This window comes from Cetorhinus maximus, chromosome 8 (assembly GCF_964194155.1).
Source record: "Cetorhinus maximus chromosome 8, sCetMax3.hap1.1, whole genome shotgun sequence".
NCBI lineage: Eukaryota > Metazoa > Chordata > Chondrichthyes > Lamniformes > Cetorhinidae > Cetorhinus > Cetorhinus maximus.
This window is the reverse complement of record NC_135886.1, coordinates 98,688,313-98,705,612: the sequence shown is the minus strand read 5'-3', so window position 1 is coordinate 98,705,612 and position 17,300 is coordinate 98,688,313. Positions and strand designations below refer to the sequence as shown.

The window sequence follows — 17,300 nt, the reverse complement described above, 5'->3', positions numbered from 1 at the left end:
CCCAGGCAAAAATAAGCTGCTAGCCCTGACACTTGAGCAATGCTGTGGGCTTTTGTCAGATGCAGAAACGGTCAATTTCAGACTGATGTGTTTCTTTATCATCTAATTTTGTTGTTGATACTCAATGAACAAAGAGTCACTGTGCCAGTCAATGCTCATTCAGCATTCTCAGTACACAAGCTAAAAGTTTTAAAACAGCAATCACTCGTGAACTTGCAAAAACATGGGGGAGAATTTTTTCTGGGTGTGTGGGCATGCGCCCAACCCGCTCGAGCGTGAAATAGCGCGTGATGATGTCGGGCGAGCGTCCCGACGCCATTGCGCACTCGCACGATATTTCCGTCGGCGGGTGCACGTTAAACTCAGAAGTACGCCCGCTGACAATTAAGAGGGCAATTAAGCCCATTAACAGCGCAATTAACAGAGATTTTTTGTTGTCTGTCCAATGTTACAGTTGGCAGGCAGACATATTGGCCAGGCGGCCTTTGCATTTTTCAGGAAACCTCACCAAGGGCGGGATGGCGTTTCTATTATTAAATAAAAAACTAAAAATGTATGGACAGAATTTTCATCTTAGATATGTTCAGGTGACTGATTCTGATGCATGGGCATTTCTTTCTAGATTTTAAACTATTTTTTTTACTGCATTCAAATTCTTCAGCTCCATGAGGCAGCTTTCTGCCTTTCAGGGAGCTTTCATTCCGCTCTCCCCAGCGCCCGTGCTGACTTCAGCACTTGCCCTCCTCCCGCCCCCAACCCAGGCAGCGCTGAGCCTTTCAGCACACACACTTCACGCTGGCTGGCTAGAAATCGTGGGCAGGGTCGATCGCGGTCGGGGGTCCGTTCCCTGGACACCTGCCGAACTAAAAATCCTGCCCATGTGCTGTTGTCAATTTCACCCACAAACAGCATCTTTACAAAGCAGATAGCTACAATTTGCATGCAAAATATAAGAAGGTGCCCAACCAGTCAGAACAAGAACATACAGCGTTTGGCTGCTATCCACCAATGCTAAAAGATCTTTTAAACTCCCTATTAACCTATATATGGACTATGTACATTGCTAACCTGTTTGCATGTTTAGTCATTTTACAACTATCACTCCTTTTTAGCCTAGATTTAGCTAATTAGCATTTTGCACAATGCATACCCCTTTGTGATCCTTACATCATTTGAACATTGCATAACATTTAACCACTGCTGGTGGTTAAGAGCTGTATTCTGAATCATAAACTTTTATGTACATCATGTTTGAGGCAAATAGGTAAAATGGGGGTTGTTTCAGTGCTATTTATTTGCAAACAACTTTCAAGAGCTGGGGGCTGATCTGAGAACAAACAGAAAACAGTGAATATTAGTAGCTGAAAGAGAAAAAACTGGTTAGTGCTCCGGCCATGGGTCCTTCCATCAGAACACACAGTTTAAAGCATTTTCAGTTTGAATAATCAATACTACAACAACTTGCATTTATGTAGGAAATTCTTCTAAAACTACTGCACAGACATGTAATCTGATGCAAAATTGACACTGAGTCAAAGAAGTTGACATTGGGATTGGAGAGATCAGAAGCTTGGTCAAAGAGGTGGGCTTTAAGGAGGTCAGGAAGGAGGACAGAGAGATGCAATAGCAGAGCAGTTTGGCGAGAATCTTCCAAGGCTTGGGTCCTTGACAGCTACAGGCGTGGCTGTCAATGGTGGGAGGGCAGGGAGAGGGGGGAACAGAGGCTAGAATTGGTGGAGAGGCTAGAATTGGTGGAGCGCAGGGCTCTCTGAAGGATGTAAAGTTAATATGTACACTATTAAAATGGATCTATAAAACTCGTTCAGCATAAGAACTCTGAGGAAAGATAAACTACATTTCCAGTAATGTACCATAGAATCAGAGGCTGTTGTTACACTTTAGTTAGGTACCAGAATGGTTAGTTCCCAACACATGTATCTCGCAAAGCCAGTGGCGAAGCAAACTGGCTTGGATTCTCTTAAAGCCAGCGGGCAGGGTGACCCAATGTCACCAGTCTTCCAAACAGCTGGCTTTTGCCAATCCAGGCGAGTGGCTTGAGGCTGGATGACCATCAAGAACCTTGGTGGTTTTCTTAAATACAAGAGTTAGAATTAGGATTGAAACCAAATTAATAGCTGAGAACCAACAGGTGATTTAAAGCAACTGAAACATGTGACGCTTCAGCATGTGACCAGTTAGATGCACATTTCATCAAGGCGAAAGTCAGGCTGATGTGAAGCAGAGATTTTTCCCTTCCAATAATGCAGGGTCTGGAAGGCAAGTTACCACAGATCATACAAGCAACTACGGGTTGAATTTTACCAGCTGAGTGTGGACCCTGACATTGGGGTGAAAAGCTGGTCCCAAGTCCAGCCTTGCGGCAGCAGGACCCACTCAGCAATTTTACCATAGGCAGCCTCCTAATTGGCTGCCTGTGGGCTCGTCGTCCAATCAGGGACGGCATGCGGGCTCCTGATGCTATCAACCTGATTACAGGGCCGGCACCTTTGAAGCCATAGCATTACTGGGGTGGGGAGGGTGGGGGAGGGGTGGGGTGGTTGGGGAGGTGGTGGCTGCCACTAAGTAATGCACGTCACTCCGGATCACACATAGGCTAAGTGAACAAAGAATGTAAAAATTCACAGGGCCAAGGGTCAGAGGGGAAACCCCTGCAGAGAGACCGCTGAGGCTGCGGGTGCTGCCTTCCCTGCTTGTGACCCTTTCCTTGGTCCATAAGGCCTTGCCCCTATGCTGCCACTGGTAGGCCGCCTCGGTTTAACTGACAGCCTCCCCATGTGGCAGGAGATCAGCCTGTTTGCAGCAAAATGCTGGCAACACCATAAACTGGCCCTATAGGGCCTTTGTATATGTAAATTGGCTGCCCCCTCCTTAAGCTGGGCAGCCTGTACGCTTCCTGTTCTGCCATTGATAAAATGCCCCGATGGCAGGACCACGTTGGGAAGCTGATCCGACCTGGCTCCCTGTGATTTTACTGGTTGACCCACCGCCCAGCCTGCCTCCCTGGAGCTGGTAAAATTCAGCCCTATATTTTTGGTGGTTTCCTCTTATAAGGATTCTGAAGAATTGGCAAAGAATTTTCCATGAACGAAAGCTCAATTTTGAAAGACCATAAGACCATAAGACATAGGAGCAGAAATTAGGCCAATCGGCCCATCAAGTCTGCTCCGCCATTCAATCATGGCTGATAAGTTTTTCAGCCCCATTCTGCCACCTTCTCCCCGTAACCTTTGATCCCCTTACCAATCAAGAACCTATCTATCTCCGTCTTAAATACACTCAATGACCTGGCCTCCACAGCCTTCTGTGGCAATGAATTTCCATAGATTCACCATAGTTCCTCCTCATCTCTGTTCTAAAAGTCTTTCCTTTACTCTGAGGCTGTGCCTTCGGGTCCTAGTCTCTCCTTCTAATGGAAACATCTTCCCCACGTCCACTCTATCCAGGCCTTTCAGTATTCTGTAAGTTTCAATCAGATCCCCCCTCATCCTTCTAAACTCCATCGAGTATAGACCCAGAGTCCGCAAACGTTCCTCATATGTTAAGCCTTTCATTCCTGGGATCATTCTCATGAACCTCCTCTGGACCCTCTCCAGGGCCAGCACATCCTTCCTGAGATACGGGGCCCAAAATTGCTCACAATATTCTAAATGTGGTCTGACCAGAGCCTTATAAAGATTCAGCAGTACATCCCTGCTTTTATGTTCTAGTCCTCTCGAAATAAATGCCAACATTGCATTTGCCTTCCTAACTACCGACTCAACCTGCAAGTTAACCTTAAGAGAATCCTGGACTAGGACTCCCAAGTCCCTTTGCACTCCAGATTTCTGAATTCTCTCCCCATTTAGAAAATAGTCCATGCCTCTATTCTTCCTACCAAAGTGCATGACCTCACACTTCCCCACATTGTATTCCATCTGCCACTTCTTTGCCCATTCTCCTAACCTGTCCAAATCCTTCTGCAGCCTCCCCGCCTCCTCAATACTAACTGTCTCTCCACCTATCTTTGTATCATCTGCAAACTTAGCTAGGATGCCCTCAGTTCCTTCATCTAGATCATTAATGTATAAAGTGAAAAGTTGTGGTCCCAACACTGACTCCTGCAGAACTCCACTAGTCACCGGCCACCATCCTGAGAAGGACCCCCTTATCCCCACTCTCTGCCTCCTGCCAGACAGCCAATCTTCTATCCATGCTAATACCTTGCCTCTAACACCATGGGCTCTTATCTTACTGAGCAGCCTCCTGTGCGGTACCTTGTCAAAGGCCTTCTGGAAGTCCAAGTAGATAACATGCATTGGCTCTCCTTTGTCTAACCTACTCGTTACCTCCTCAAAGAATTCTAACAGATTTGTCAGGCATGACCTCCCCTTGATGAAACCATGCTGACTTTGCCCGATTTTACTATGCATTTCCAAGTATTCTGAAATCTCATCCTTAATAATGGACTCTAAAATCTTACCAACGACCGACATCAGGCTAATCGGCCTGTAATTTCTCGTCTTTTGCCTCACTCCCTTCTTAAACAGGGGGGTTACATTAGCGATTTTCCAGTCCTCTGGGACCCTCCATGACTCCAGTGATACCTGAAAGATCACCACTAACGCCTCCACTATCTCTTCAGCTATCTCCTTCAGAATTCTGGGGTGTAATCCATCTGGTCCAGGTGATTTATCCACCTTCAGACCTTTCAGTTTTCCTGGCACCTTCTCCTTGGTAATGGCCACCGTACTCACCTCTGCCCCCCGACTCTCTTGAACTTTGGGGATGTCACTCGTGTCTTCCACTGTGAAGACTGACGCAAAGTACCTATTCAGTTCCTCCGCCATTTCTTTGTTCCCCACTACTACTTCTCCAGCTTCATTTTCCAGCGGCGCAATGTCCACTTTTGCTTCTCTCTTACCCTTTATATATCTAAAAAAACTCTTGCAATCTTCTTTTATATTACTGGCTAGTTTACCCTCATATTTAATCTTCTCCCTCCTTATTTCTTTTTTAGTTGTCCTCTGTTGGTCTTTGTAGGCTTCCCAATCCCCTGGTTTCCCATTGCTCTTCGCCGCATTGTATGCTTTCTCTTTAGCTTTTATGCTGTCCCTGACTTCCCTTGTCAGCCATGGTTGCCTCGTCCTTCCTTTAGTATGTTTCTTCTTCCTAGGGATGAATTTTTGCTGTGTCTCCCAAATTACTCCCAGAAACTCCTGCCATTGCTGTTCCACTGTCTTTCCTGCTAGGCTCATCTCCCAGTCAATTCTGGCCAGCTCCTCCCTCATGCCTCTGTAGTTGCCTTTATTCAACTGTAATACCATTACATCTGATTCCAACTTTTTCCTCTCAAATTGCAGGGTAAATTCTATCACATTATGGTCACTTCCTCCTAAGGGTTTCTTCACCTTAAGCTCCCTTATCAAATCTGCCTCATTACACATCACTAAATCTAGAATTGCCTGTTCCCTAGTGGGCTCCACCACAAGCTGCTCCAAAAAGCCATCTCGTAGACATTCCACAAATTCCTTTTCTTGGGATCCACTACCAACCTGATTTTCCCAGTCTACCTGCATATTGAAATCCCCCATGATCACTGTAATCTTGCCTTTCTTACACGCCTTTTCTATCTCCTGGTGTATCTTGTGCCCCACATCCTGACTACTGTTCGGAAGCCTGTACATAACTCCCATTATGGTTTTTTTACCTTTACGGCTCCTCAACTCTACCCACACAGATTCTACATCATCTGACCCTACATCATTTCTTGCTATCGATTTAATTTCATTTCTTACTAACAAAGCAACACCACCCCCTCTGCCAACCTGCCTATCTTTTCGATAGGATGTATATCCTTGGATATTTAGCTCCCAGTCCTGATCCCCTTGCAGCCATGTCTCCGTAATACCCACCACATCATACCTGCCAATTTCAATCTGCACCACAAGCTCATTTACCTTATTTCGTACACCACGTGCATTCAGATACAGCACCTTCAGTCCTGTATTTCCCGTCCCCTTTCTCATTGTCATCCCTTTATCTGATGTGCTTGAAGTTAGATTCCTAGCCCTTTCCAAACACTCTGTCCCAATTAAATTATTAAATTGAATTAAAGGTAGGGATTGTCTAGGCAAGCATGAGGAAATACTGTGATTCATCACATTGAGAGAATGCAAAAGAATCAGACTAATATTTGGCACCAACGCAGTTACTTTCAGCTAAATGTACATGTGACTCATAACCCCACCCATTAACTTATAGCCTAACGCCCAGAGGTCCCAATGCAAGATGAGGTGCCTGCGGCTGTCATTGCGCCATTCAAGCAAGGTTGCTAACGCAGATTCCAATCAGATAAAAATTTTGGCATCTGATAGTGAACATTACTTTGAAACTCTAAGAGTAAAGCTCAGCAAAATTGTCCTGCACAGGTCAGACTTGCTCATAAGTACAAGATGCTCATAGATTGTAAACTGGTCTTTCTGCATCCAGCCCCTAGTTACTAAAAGTTTTTCTTGTGGAATGACCACACAATTCTTCTTAATTTTTACACTATGCATGAAGTGAATTATAATCTATATTTGAATGAATCTCTACCACAAACTAGCTCACCTCCTTCATATTAAAATGGAACAAATTTTCTTTATCAAGATTCTTGTGAAATTTATATTGCTTGTACTTTTAAGGGACTCCATTTTCCCTTGACTCATACAGGATGCTCGATCTCCATCTCACTCAGTGCCATGGCCCCTTGTCCAACCCCATCTTTACGAAGATATTTGTGGTATTATTCCGATGCTATTTTGGTAATATTTCTGGTACTATTTCTGATGCTATCACTGATAACCTTTCTGATGCTATTTCTGAGTCTATTCACTATTTTCCCAGAATGAGAGAATATTTTTTCCCCAATTTTTCTAATTCTAACTACTTCTGCATTCTACGCTTTTAATTTAGTGAACTGCACAACCATCTTACACACAGCATGAGCTATGAGAGAAGGTTTGGGAAGCTGTGTTTTTAACCTTGAAAGACACTAAGTGAGCAGGAATCGTGTAGAAATGTGTAAGGTGTGAACCAATACACTGAAGCATTACTTCAACATGAACCATGACAGCAGAACGAGGCACCACAGTGTGTGAAAACCAAAGATAGGACATGATGAGCTATAATTTGTTGCATCAGGGCAACAAGTGACAATAGCCATTAATTAGGCAATGCCCTTGCCCATTTAATTCCAATGATATTTTGTGTTGAAAGCTATTGAAAGTACGATCAGAAAGTGTCACAGCGAGGGAAACAGTGTCTGGGAACTGAGTAAACGGGGCAGCAATTGTGTTCTTCCTGCAGCAGATGGAAAGGTTATGAAATGAACAGGGAAAGGGCTGAGAAGAAAGTGTAAATTAGAGTGGGCGAGTTCAACGTCGATCAAGGTACAGAAAGGGAAATAAAGAGAGGGGAAGAAAGATTGGATTAACAGAGAGAAAGAAAGAAAAAGAAGAAAGAAACCTTTCTTAAATTTTCCATTTTTGAATTCTTCTGCAATAATTTGATAAAATAACTTGAAGAAGTGAAACTCCACATTTGCAATCAGCGATTTTCTGTGACAAAGCAGTTATTTGGCAATGACATTTACTGCATCGTTTAAAGGGAATTTCAACTGAAATGGATAAGACGCAACTTTCTATGGAGAGTTTTTTTGTATCTATCATACAAATTGAGCAACATCATACCATTCAGGACATTTCAATAGCAACGTGAGAAACAGTTTTCACAAAGCTAACAGCAGAACAGCGCATCTCAGGCAGCAACCTTTGAATTTCAGCATTTAACCAGACCCCTCACTCCAGGTTGCTGGAGTATTTGTACATAAATAATGGCGAGTGCCAGTAGCCTCACCATTATTTTGACAGCAAATAATTCCTGAGGTGGGGAAAGATTTCTCCATACAAATGAAAATCTGGGGAAAGTAGTGGAGGCAGAAACCAAAGAATAATTCAAGAGCCGGTGGAATGGTATAACAGAGGCAACTGCAAGGTTTTCTTTTCCTGGACAGATGGACTAAGACAGCTGAGTAGCATATTTTATATTTTATATATATAATATAAAATAGAGGCAGGTTCAGTCGAGGCATTCAAGAGGGAATTGGATTATTATCTGAAAAGGAAGACTCTACAGGGCAATGAGGAGGTGGGGGAATGGCATAAGGTGAGTTGTTTATTGGGAAGGCAGGCACATAAATGATGGGCCGAATGGCATCCTTCTGTGCTGTATGAATTCTGTGATTCTGTGAAGTTCTTGTCTTGTGATATTTGCTACAGAAAGGAATAAGCCAAAACACAGAATTTCCAAATCTCGCTTTTGATAAGATAGCCATTGGGAATTCATTCCTAAACTTACTTTCTTAGGGTGTATTTACATTATAACACCAGTGACTTTACTGTTCTATGGAATAACTCCATGATCTCAGGCTCTGAGTGTGGAAGCAAATCAGAAATAGGTTTACAAAGCTGTCTTCCTAATTTTCCAATCCCTGCATCCTACATTCACAGCTCCCCATCAATGCATAGCACAACGGAGATACTGCTGTGCTAGAAACCCAGGGATAGGGCCCAACCCATTATGAGAACAAGGCCGAGATGACACTTCCTAGAGAAGGAAGCCTCACTCCACTCAGTCCAAAGTCAGGTGGGGGATCAATCTTGGATTTACACTGCACAGGATTAGAATTGGTGCATTGCTTTGCACCAATACTAAATTTTTGAACCATGGCTTTACAAGGGAGGCAACCTGGAGTAACCTGGCAACAATCTGGCCCACATTTCACAATAGAAACTACAATGCCTATTATTAATAGGCCATAGTAACAGAAAAAGCTTTCCCAGAGAGTTTGATATGCAGCATGCTTGTCTGCAAAGTGCAAAATCTGGCAAGGGAGCAGCTCTTAAAGGGCTGCAGCTCACTGAAAAAGAAGAACAAAAAAGAAAGAATTTACATTTATGTTGTGTCTTTAACACCCTCAGTATGTCCCAAAACACCTCACAGCCAATGAAGTACTTTCGGTGTACTTTCACTGTTATAATGTAGAGAAACACAGCAGCCAATTTATGGACAGAAAGATCCACCGAACAGCAATGTTATAATGGCCAGATAATCTTGATGTTGGTTGAGGGATATATATTGACAAGGAAACTGAGAAGAGCCAGTGCAAAGGGGTCTTTTCCATCCATCTGAAACCGTGGGTAGGAAGCCAACCCCTCATAATGCAGCAGCCCCTCAGTGCTGCACTGAAGTGTCTGCTTAAATTGTAAGCCTTTAGAGTGGGATATGAAACCAACAAACTTCTGACACAGAGTTAACAGCCAAGGCTGACAGCAAAAGAAAAAGTTGTGATTGTGGCAGAAAAATAATCTACTGATCACACTGGCACAGCAAAGACATGTTGGCAGTACTCCCTCCTTTAGTACTGAGAGCCTGGTGCTGATAGTCTAAGAAATGCACCAAAGGTTTATGCACTATCCCAGATCGAAGACCACCCTTCAGTTAAAGCACAGGTGCCTTCTGCATAGGGAGAGGTCGCCAACCATATAAATGCATTCAGCCAGTTCCCTTTTAGGAATAAGAAGTGAGCCAATTTTAAGTATGTTTATTTCTCCAGGGATCCATTGCCTCCCTCTTGAGCAAAACACACAGAATTCTCTCTTATGCAAAACGTTTCATAGTGCCACAGCAGGATTGTACATGTTTTCCTCGAGACAGCAGATGTAGCTAGAGGAACAATTAACAGATGTTCAGGCCTCAAGGCCAGGCATGGGAGTGAAGGAGGGGTGGGGAATGTTTACATTGTGGTCAAGAGCTATGACCTGGATGATAACCCTTTTCTCTTAAGGATCATGTTTGCTTTTCAATTGGTGTGAGAAGGCTGTACAGCATAAGGATGGGCTTGTCAGGTAACCAAAGGCCAAAATGTGAAAGTAAGGTGATTGGAGGTGAGATGTTATGCAATGAAATCTCTAGGAATGTGTCCAATCCGTGTTGGCAGTCTTAAATCACGCCCATATACAATGGCAACCCAGGGTCATGAGGGAGTATTGCAAGGGCCAAAGTAAAAAGATTAAATTTAATTGTTTTAAGGTGATTCCACTTCTACAAGGTTTCTTTTTCTTCTTGCTGCCAGCATTGAGTTTCATGAGCCTTGTTGAAATTACTTTGAAGCCTCTTTTTCCCAATGGTCGCCCTTCTGCCATCAGCATCTCAGTAATTTTGGGGGAGGAAAGGTCAGAAGAGGACAACAGCACTGTGACCAGCTGGCTTTTGATATTGTTGTTTTAGAATCAGGCAGGGTCTAGCTGTACCAGGATTCTGTGTAACCACCCATAGGTGCAGCAAAGCCCTTATCTGCAACCAGGGCCAGGATTTTACAGCCCCTCCCGCCCAGCAGGATATTACGATCCCGCCGAACTGAATGGAAATTTAAATGGTTCGCTGCATCCGCCAGGGGGAAACATATCACAGTAGGGCTGTAAAATCCTCCACTAGAAGTGTAACATCGCACTTCGACAGTGGATGAGCACACATAGAGGCCTCAACTTTCAAAGGAAGCTGGGACAATGAACTCAATGAAATGAAATCTCTAGGAATGCGTCCAATCAGTGTTGGCAGTCTTAAATTACGCCCATATATAATGGGAATCCAGGGTCATGAGGGAGAATTGCAAGGGCCAAAGTAAAAAGATTAAATTTTACTGTTTTAAAGTCATTCCACTTCTACAAGGTAATTGCCTGATTCCGCCTAATTGAGAAAGATGTCATGCTTTTAGTGGCACCCCATGAAAGAAGGCATGGTAGGATGATTAACATTCCCCAGCTGGCCTCGTTTGCCAAGGTGCCATCAAACAAATCTCCTAGCATTAGCACACTTTCCTGGTAACAACATTTTTAAAAATTCATTCACAGGATGTGGATATTGCTGGCAAGGCCAACATTTATTATGCATTGCTAATTGCTCTTGAGAAGGTGGTGATGAGCCACATTAAGAGATACAGTGCAAGCTTGCTGGGTCAGTTCAGAGAAAACCACATTGCTGCAGATTTGAAGTCACATACAGGCTGGGTTAGGAAATATTTCCTTCCTTAAGGCATTAGTGAAATATGACCATAATAGTTTCATGGTCACCATTATGAATGCTGGCTTTTTATTCAAAAATAAGTATACTTGAATTCCCCACCTGCTGTGGTGGCATTTGAACTCATATCTCCAAATTATTGGCCCAGGCTGCTGACTTAACAGTCCAGTAACATAGCCACTATGCTACTATACCCAGATGAGAGGAATTGACTTCACAGAATCCAGATTAGCAAGAGAGGTTGATGTAGAGTTGTGCACACAGATGTAAGAGCACATTGATTACTGGGCAGCACAGGACTGGCTCATCGAGTGACTGCAACAGTCAATTCAGGCTTCAAGGCTCCCGCCAGACATGATGCTGTACTGGTCTACAGAATGGCACCATGGAATGGAAAATAGTGCTACTCTCCTTCTAACCAACTCATACAGCACTGTGTCCACTTCAGCCATTGCCAAGTAAGGAGCAGGGCCTGTGCATGCTCTGTCGCTTGACAGCAGCCATCTCTGCTCATCAGTTTTCCACTCCTATCACTCTTGTCTGTGACCTTATAATTCTTCTGGCCTTCAGCCTTAGGAAAGGCCACCAATGTGTTGAAATGCCTTTTCAATCATTTGGAAGCTTGTCCAAATATTTGGGCAGAATTTTCCATGCCCGTTGGTGTTGGGCATGGAGGGCATGAGCGGACAATATGCCAGGAAAGCCAAAAATCAGATTCACGCCGTCGTGAAACCAGTGTGCAATCATCCACTCTGGCCACCAATGGCGGGCTACCTTCCTGCTGCCAGACTTTGGGTGTGCTTCATTTTAGTACATCTGCATATTATGATAAACCCTGCTTGCCGAAATTATTTGCCCACGCTGGATCATCCGGGCACGCTGACATGTTTCACAACTGTACATAAGCAACATGCCTGGCGAGCTGCATTTCGCTCGGGACTTCGAGGTTTGTATGCCTACCTTTCTTCAGGCAACACTTGTGATCATCAGCGCCAGGCGTCACAGGCAGCACCACATCACTTTTAAGGAGGCTCACGAGCAGGTCCCTAACTACCAGATCAGCCATATGTGGGTGGCTTTTCAATGGCTACAGGGCTAGGGCTTGCTTGGGGAAGGGAGTGAAGTGGCCTCAGGCAAGGGAAGAGGCTGCAAGACAAGGGCTGTACTGGGGGCGGGGGGTATCCCAGAAGCAGTGGGGGGCACATGTGAAAGTGGCCTCAAGATGATGAGGGCTGAGGAGGCAGTCTCCAGAGGAGATGAGGCCAGGTGGAGATGTGAGGGTTTGTGGTGATATCCCTTGAGCTGACAGTGAGTGAGATGCAAGTGAATGTGTGATGGGCTTGTGAGAGCGTGAGTTTAGAGTGATGGCAGTATGGATGAGATTATTCATCTGTTTTCTGCACTGGATGGCCGATCTCTTGTGTGAGCATTGGCACTGACCACCACTGCCACCGCCTCCCAAGCCAGAGTGGTCAGACTGATGGGCCTCCTGTAGCTAGAGTGGGTGCAGAGGACATCGCGGCTGGCCTCCATGGCGTCCAGAAGGCACCCCAGGGATGCATCACTGAATTTGGGGGGCTGCGCTCTTCTTGGCTTTTGGGGCCATGTTTTCACCAGTATCCTCCTGGGCTGCAAGCATTGAGAAGTGTGTACGCAGCTGCAGTTTAAATGTGGTGCCCTACATGAGGAAGCAGCAAAGTACTGGCATAGCGGGCAAATCAGAGGCCGCCCGCCAGCAAGACAGTTTGTTTCCTGCGGCTGCAGTGAGGTGGGAATGGGATGATATGTCGCGAAAGGCCGCCATTGCGGCCGGTGGGTGAAATGTCCTTTTCCCCGCCCATTACCGCGCTTAGTGTAAATTTGTGACAATTCTGTCCTTTGTTTCCATATTTCATAATTTCTCATGTGTCATGAACCCTTTAAATTTCATCACTATATAAAAATATAGTTTCACCGCCACTGAGAATTAATGACGCCTTATGTTTCTGGCATAAATTTTTACCAACTTTTAACCATTTAGAACTGACTTTACAACAGTACATGAATATCAGTCTTGGTGTTATTTTTCTTTGTTCCTGAGAGTGGTAATATTTGGGGTGATAGCTTTACTTCAGAATAATGAAAAATTATTGGTAAGTGTGAGATCAGCTCTCCTATGATGACTGGATGCAGCCCACAGCCAGCTGCATTGTAAAGCTGGCAGTGCTGTACCCAAGTGGCTTTTTATGCTGCCTTTTTGCAGAATCAGACAGAAACGGGAACCAGTCATTTTACTACTTCTGCCCAACTGACATATTCCTTATGAAGTGTGAAGTACCTGGTAAAGTGAGATTGAGTTGACATCTCAGTCAGCTTTTACCCTTGTACCAACTCCACCTCTCTCCTTAGTAAGACTCAAGTTGCACAACCTCAGGATTCAGCCTCACGATCTTTAGCTCAGTTTCAAACCCTATCTTTCCAGGATTGTCAGCTTTCACCATTACAATGATTCACTGATTATTGTTATTCAAACTTTTACCTATAGACTCAGCTTCTCCCACGTCCTTGCTGACCTCCAGAGCGTCAGAGCCCCCAGGCTCCACTAGACAAGGACCCCCAACTTATCAGCTGCCCATTACCATATCTGACATCAGGAACTCCTTGCTGAAGACCCTGTCCTTGGTGACCTCCAGTTTGACTCCCTCTTTCCTGATACACTAAATTCAGTATCCAAGCAAAACTGCCCCTCATGATCCTTAACTGGAGCCCAGCCTGCAAAATCTCTCCTCACTGTAGCAATCCAATCACTCCCCCAGCCCCATCCTCACCACGTGATATTTCCCTTCCTCCCTCCACACCACAATGCTCCAAGCCTCCCTCCCCTTTCTGCTCCCTAAACCCCAACCTTATCAATTGTCGGGGACCAACACCAGCTACTACCTTGTAACACACTGTTTACCCACCCATCATTTGGCCAGTATTCAGTCTGATTGGTTGTGGGCAGGAAACAGAAAAAAAAGAGTTCTAATGAGGCACGCTGTTAAATTCGGAAGGACCTCTGCATTCCTGACATTCCCAGGTTTCCAGGCTGGTGACAGGTGCCTCCGCTTCCTCCCACCCACCCTTTAAATATCGGGACCACTGAGTTAGTGAAATACATACAATGGCCATTGTATTAGCACAGCACCTTACCACATTTCAAAGTGCTTCATGGGATGAATTACACTCTGAGATGGAGAGGTTGTTATTCGGGCACTCACAAGGGCAAGTACCAATGAAAAGAATCAGGATTTCACTGTTGTAGAATCACTATGAGAACAGTGAGGCTGCTCATTTTTATTCTTCTTCCTTTGTAAAATTACTGCAAGTGTAAGAGAAGCCGTTTCCACTAGCAGAAATGCTGGTAACAAGAGGACACTGATTTACAATAATTGATAATGGAACAGAGGTGAGGAGACTACTTTGAATGCTGTGAGTTGTTATGATCTGGAAAATACAATGGCAGGAGCAGATTCAATCCTAACTTTCGAAAGGAAATTGGATATATGTTTAAAAATGAAATTTTTCAGGGCTATGCAGAACAAACAGGGAAGTGGGAGTAATTTGAAAGAGCTGGCACAGGCACGATGGGTCAAATGGCCTCCTCTATGTTATATGATTCTATGATTCCAAGTCTTAGGTCATTGCTAGCCTTGGGGCATCAACCATAACTTAAAATTAGACAGTGGTCACCTTCATGATCTATGGGTGGGTATCTGAGGTCAGAGTGACCCCATTGAGCATTAAGTGGCTTCCACCGGCAAAAAGGTTCAAAATAAATTCTGTAGTTGTCCAAACATTAGCACTTTAGGGTTTACACTATGAACAGAGATATTAAAGAGACTTTCCATTGTAATTTCCCATCTGAGTTGCTGAGTTGAGAACATTGCCTGGTTACACCACCTGGTGAGAATTTTCGGGTTTCATGTATTGTTGTCAACATGCGGATTGATTATATTGCCCCAGTTTGCCAAAACTGCTCATACACTTGAGTCCCCAGGCCCTATACGCCCATATTCCAGTGTATTCAATTGATGTTTGGTACCTTATTGGATGTGTTACACAATCTAATAGAGGTCTTCCTTGCAAGTGAAATGAATTGGGATTTCCCATGTTCCCCAGAGTTTATAAAGCATGCAAGGGAGATCTTAAAACTATGTGTGGGTGATTTTTTTTCTCTTAGATAATTACTGCACTAAAGCTGCCACATGTCCAATTGGGGTAACTCCAGGAGACTGAGTATACGGGAGGCCTTAAAATCCCAAGAGGCCACAAAACAAAAAAATGAAAACTTGACCCTAACTGTGAAACTGAGCTTTAATTGCAAGCCACAATATCTCCCAAACGATAAACAGTACTGTTAGGAAATAGCTCACATGTGCTTGACTGAAAAGTTTTGAGGCATGAGCCTCAGCATTTACACTGAATGAATTTATGTTTTATAGGCAGATGATGAAAAAGGGAGAAAAGCAGTCTTCATCTGTGGTGTGAAATGGTCTTCTAGCAGCCTGTTTTACAGCACACCTTTTTTTTTCCCCAATGTAAAAGGGTATGGGATAAAAACAACAGAATTGGACTACGAGCCAACATAGGTAGAATGACTCAAATGGCCTTCATATATGCCTGAAATGTGTCAATTATCTTGTTTCTATGCTGGTTATGGACATGATCCCATGGAACTTTTCTGTTTTACTGCCGGTCTAAGACATTCATTTCTCTAGGTCTTTGTCAACTTGTGACTTATGAACAGGAGTAGGACATTTAATCCTTCAAGCCTGCTCTGCAATTCAGTTAGATCTTGAATGATCTCTATCTTCATTCCATCCACCTGCATTGGTTCCATATCTTTAATATAACTAACAAATTCAATCAGTCTCAATTTTGAAATTTTCAATTGAGCTAACCTCAACAACTTTTTGGGGGAGAGAATTCCAGATCTCCACTATCTTTTGTGTGAAGATATGCTTTTTGACATCACCCCTGTATGACCGAACTCCTAATTTTATGGTTGCAACCCTTTTTCTGGATTCCCCACCAGAGCAAATAGTTTGCCTTACCAATTCCTTTATTCATCTTAAATACTTCAATTAGATCACCCCTCAATCTTCCATTCTCAAGGCAATACAAGGCGAGTCTGCGCAATTTGTCCTCATAGTTTCATCCTTACAGCCTCGGTGTCATTCTGCAGCTTCTCCATGGTTTAATTTTTAGGATTGGGATTAATCCAATGATTGATACAATCCAAGCATAAATCCTGATGGGGAAGGCAAATAATGGAAAAACTTGTCTTACCTACAAGAATGCTTAGGCACTTGCCAGCCACAGAAGCAATCACTGACCACAAGGAAACCTGCACCTTGGTTGTAACTGAAGGAAAGGATTTTGTAGCAGGAATGCGTGTGGTGAGGGATCTCACAGTGCTGAAACAAACAATGCATATGATTAACCAAAAAACAGTTAACAAACCTACTCATTATCATCATATTCTGGATTTAACCCCAAATGTGGAAGGTCGATATAATTCATAAGGAATAAGTTTCATTTTTGAGGAACACTTCACATACATGTAATATAGTCAATATACCAACTTCCAACAAGTTGATATAAGACAACATGGTTTTTCTTCAACTTTCACCCCCACTCTATAGCTAACTTATGCCAGAGACTAATTCCAAAGACAGTTGTCCAATATCTCTGATCAAATATCACCAAACAGCCTTGCCAGTGAATACTAACTTGCTATTCATCCTGAACACATGAATGAAAATCAGGAGTAATTAAGTAGCAATCAGGAGGTGGAATTCAGGAGTACTCAGGCTATTCATTGAGACACCACATTTAGATAACTGAGCACAAAGCAAGGGTCAAAAATGGGATTTTTGAAGGAAAGTACAACTCTTGTGATGTGTCGCTTGTCAATCCCCCAAGGGAAAAAACTTTGGTTTAACTGTGACTGTTGAAACCAGAAGGGCAAACTCACCAGGAGCTACTGACTAACTGGAAGTTTCACTCATAGTTATCTGTGGGGTGGTACTGCTTCAGAACGGCTGCTGCATTTGCTGACTTAACAGTCGCTACACTCTGAAAATAGCTTGTTGCAACGGCTTTGACGAGGTGCAACACTACACACATGCTACTGTACATAACAGCTTGTTTTGTCT

At 43.8% G+C, this 17,300-nt stretch overlaps 1 protein-coding gene across 7 annotated transcripts in view; it reads right to left on the bottom strand.

Moving 5' to 3' along the window:
* Window positions 1–17,300, bottom strand: part of LOC144683830 (putative G-protein coupled receptor 174) — a 52,468-nt gene that overhangs the window by 27,538 nt on the left and 7,630 nt on the right. For 6 of the 7 annotated variants that reach the window (XM_078547302.1, XM_078547304.1, XM_078547299.1 and 3 more), the window contains exon 2: window positions 16,432–16,559. The gene's annotated coding sequence lies outside the window, so the exon portion shown is untranslated. Of the gene's footprint in view, window positions 1–8,992; window positions 9,011–16,431; window positions 16,560–17,300 lie in introns of those variants that run through there. The other variant, XM_078547305.1, reaches the window with a different exon arrangement.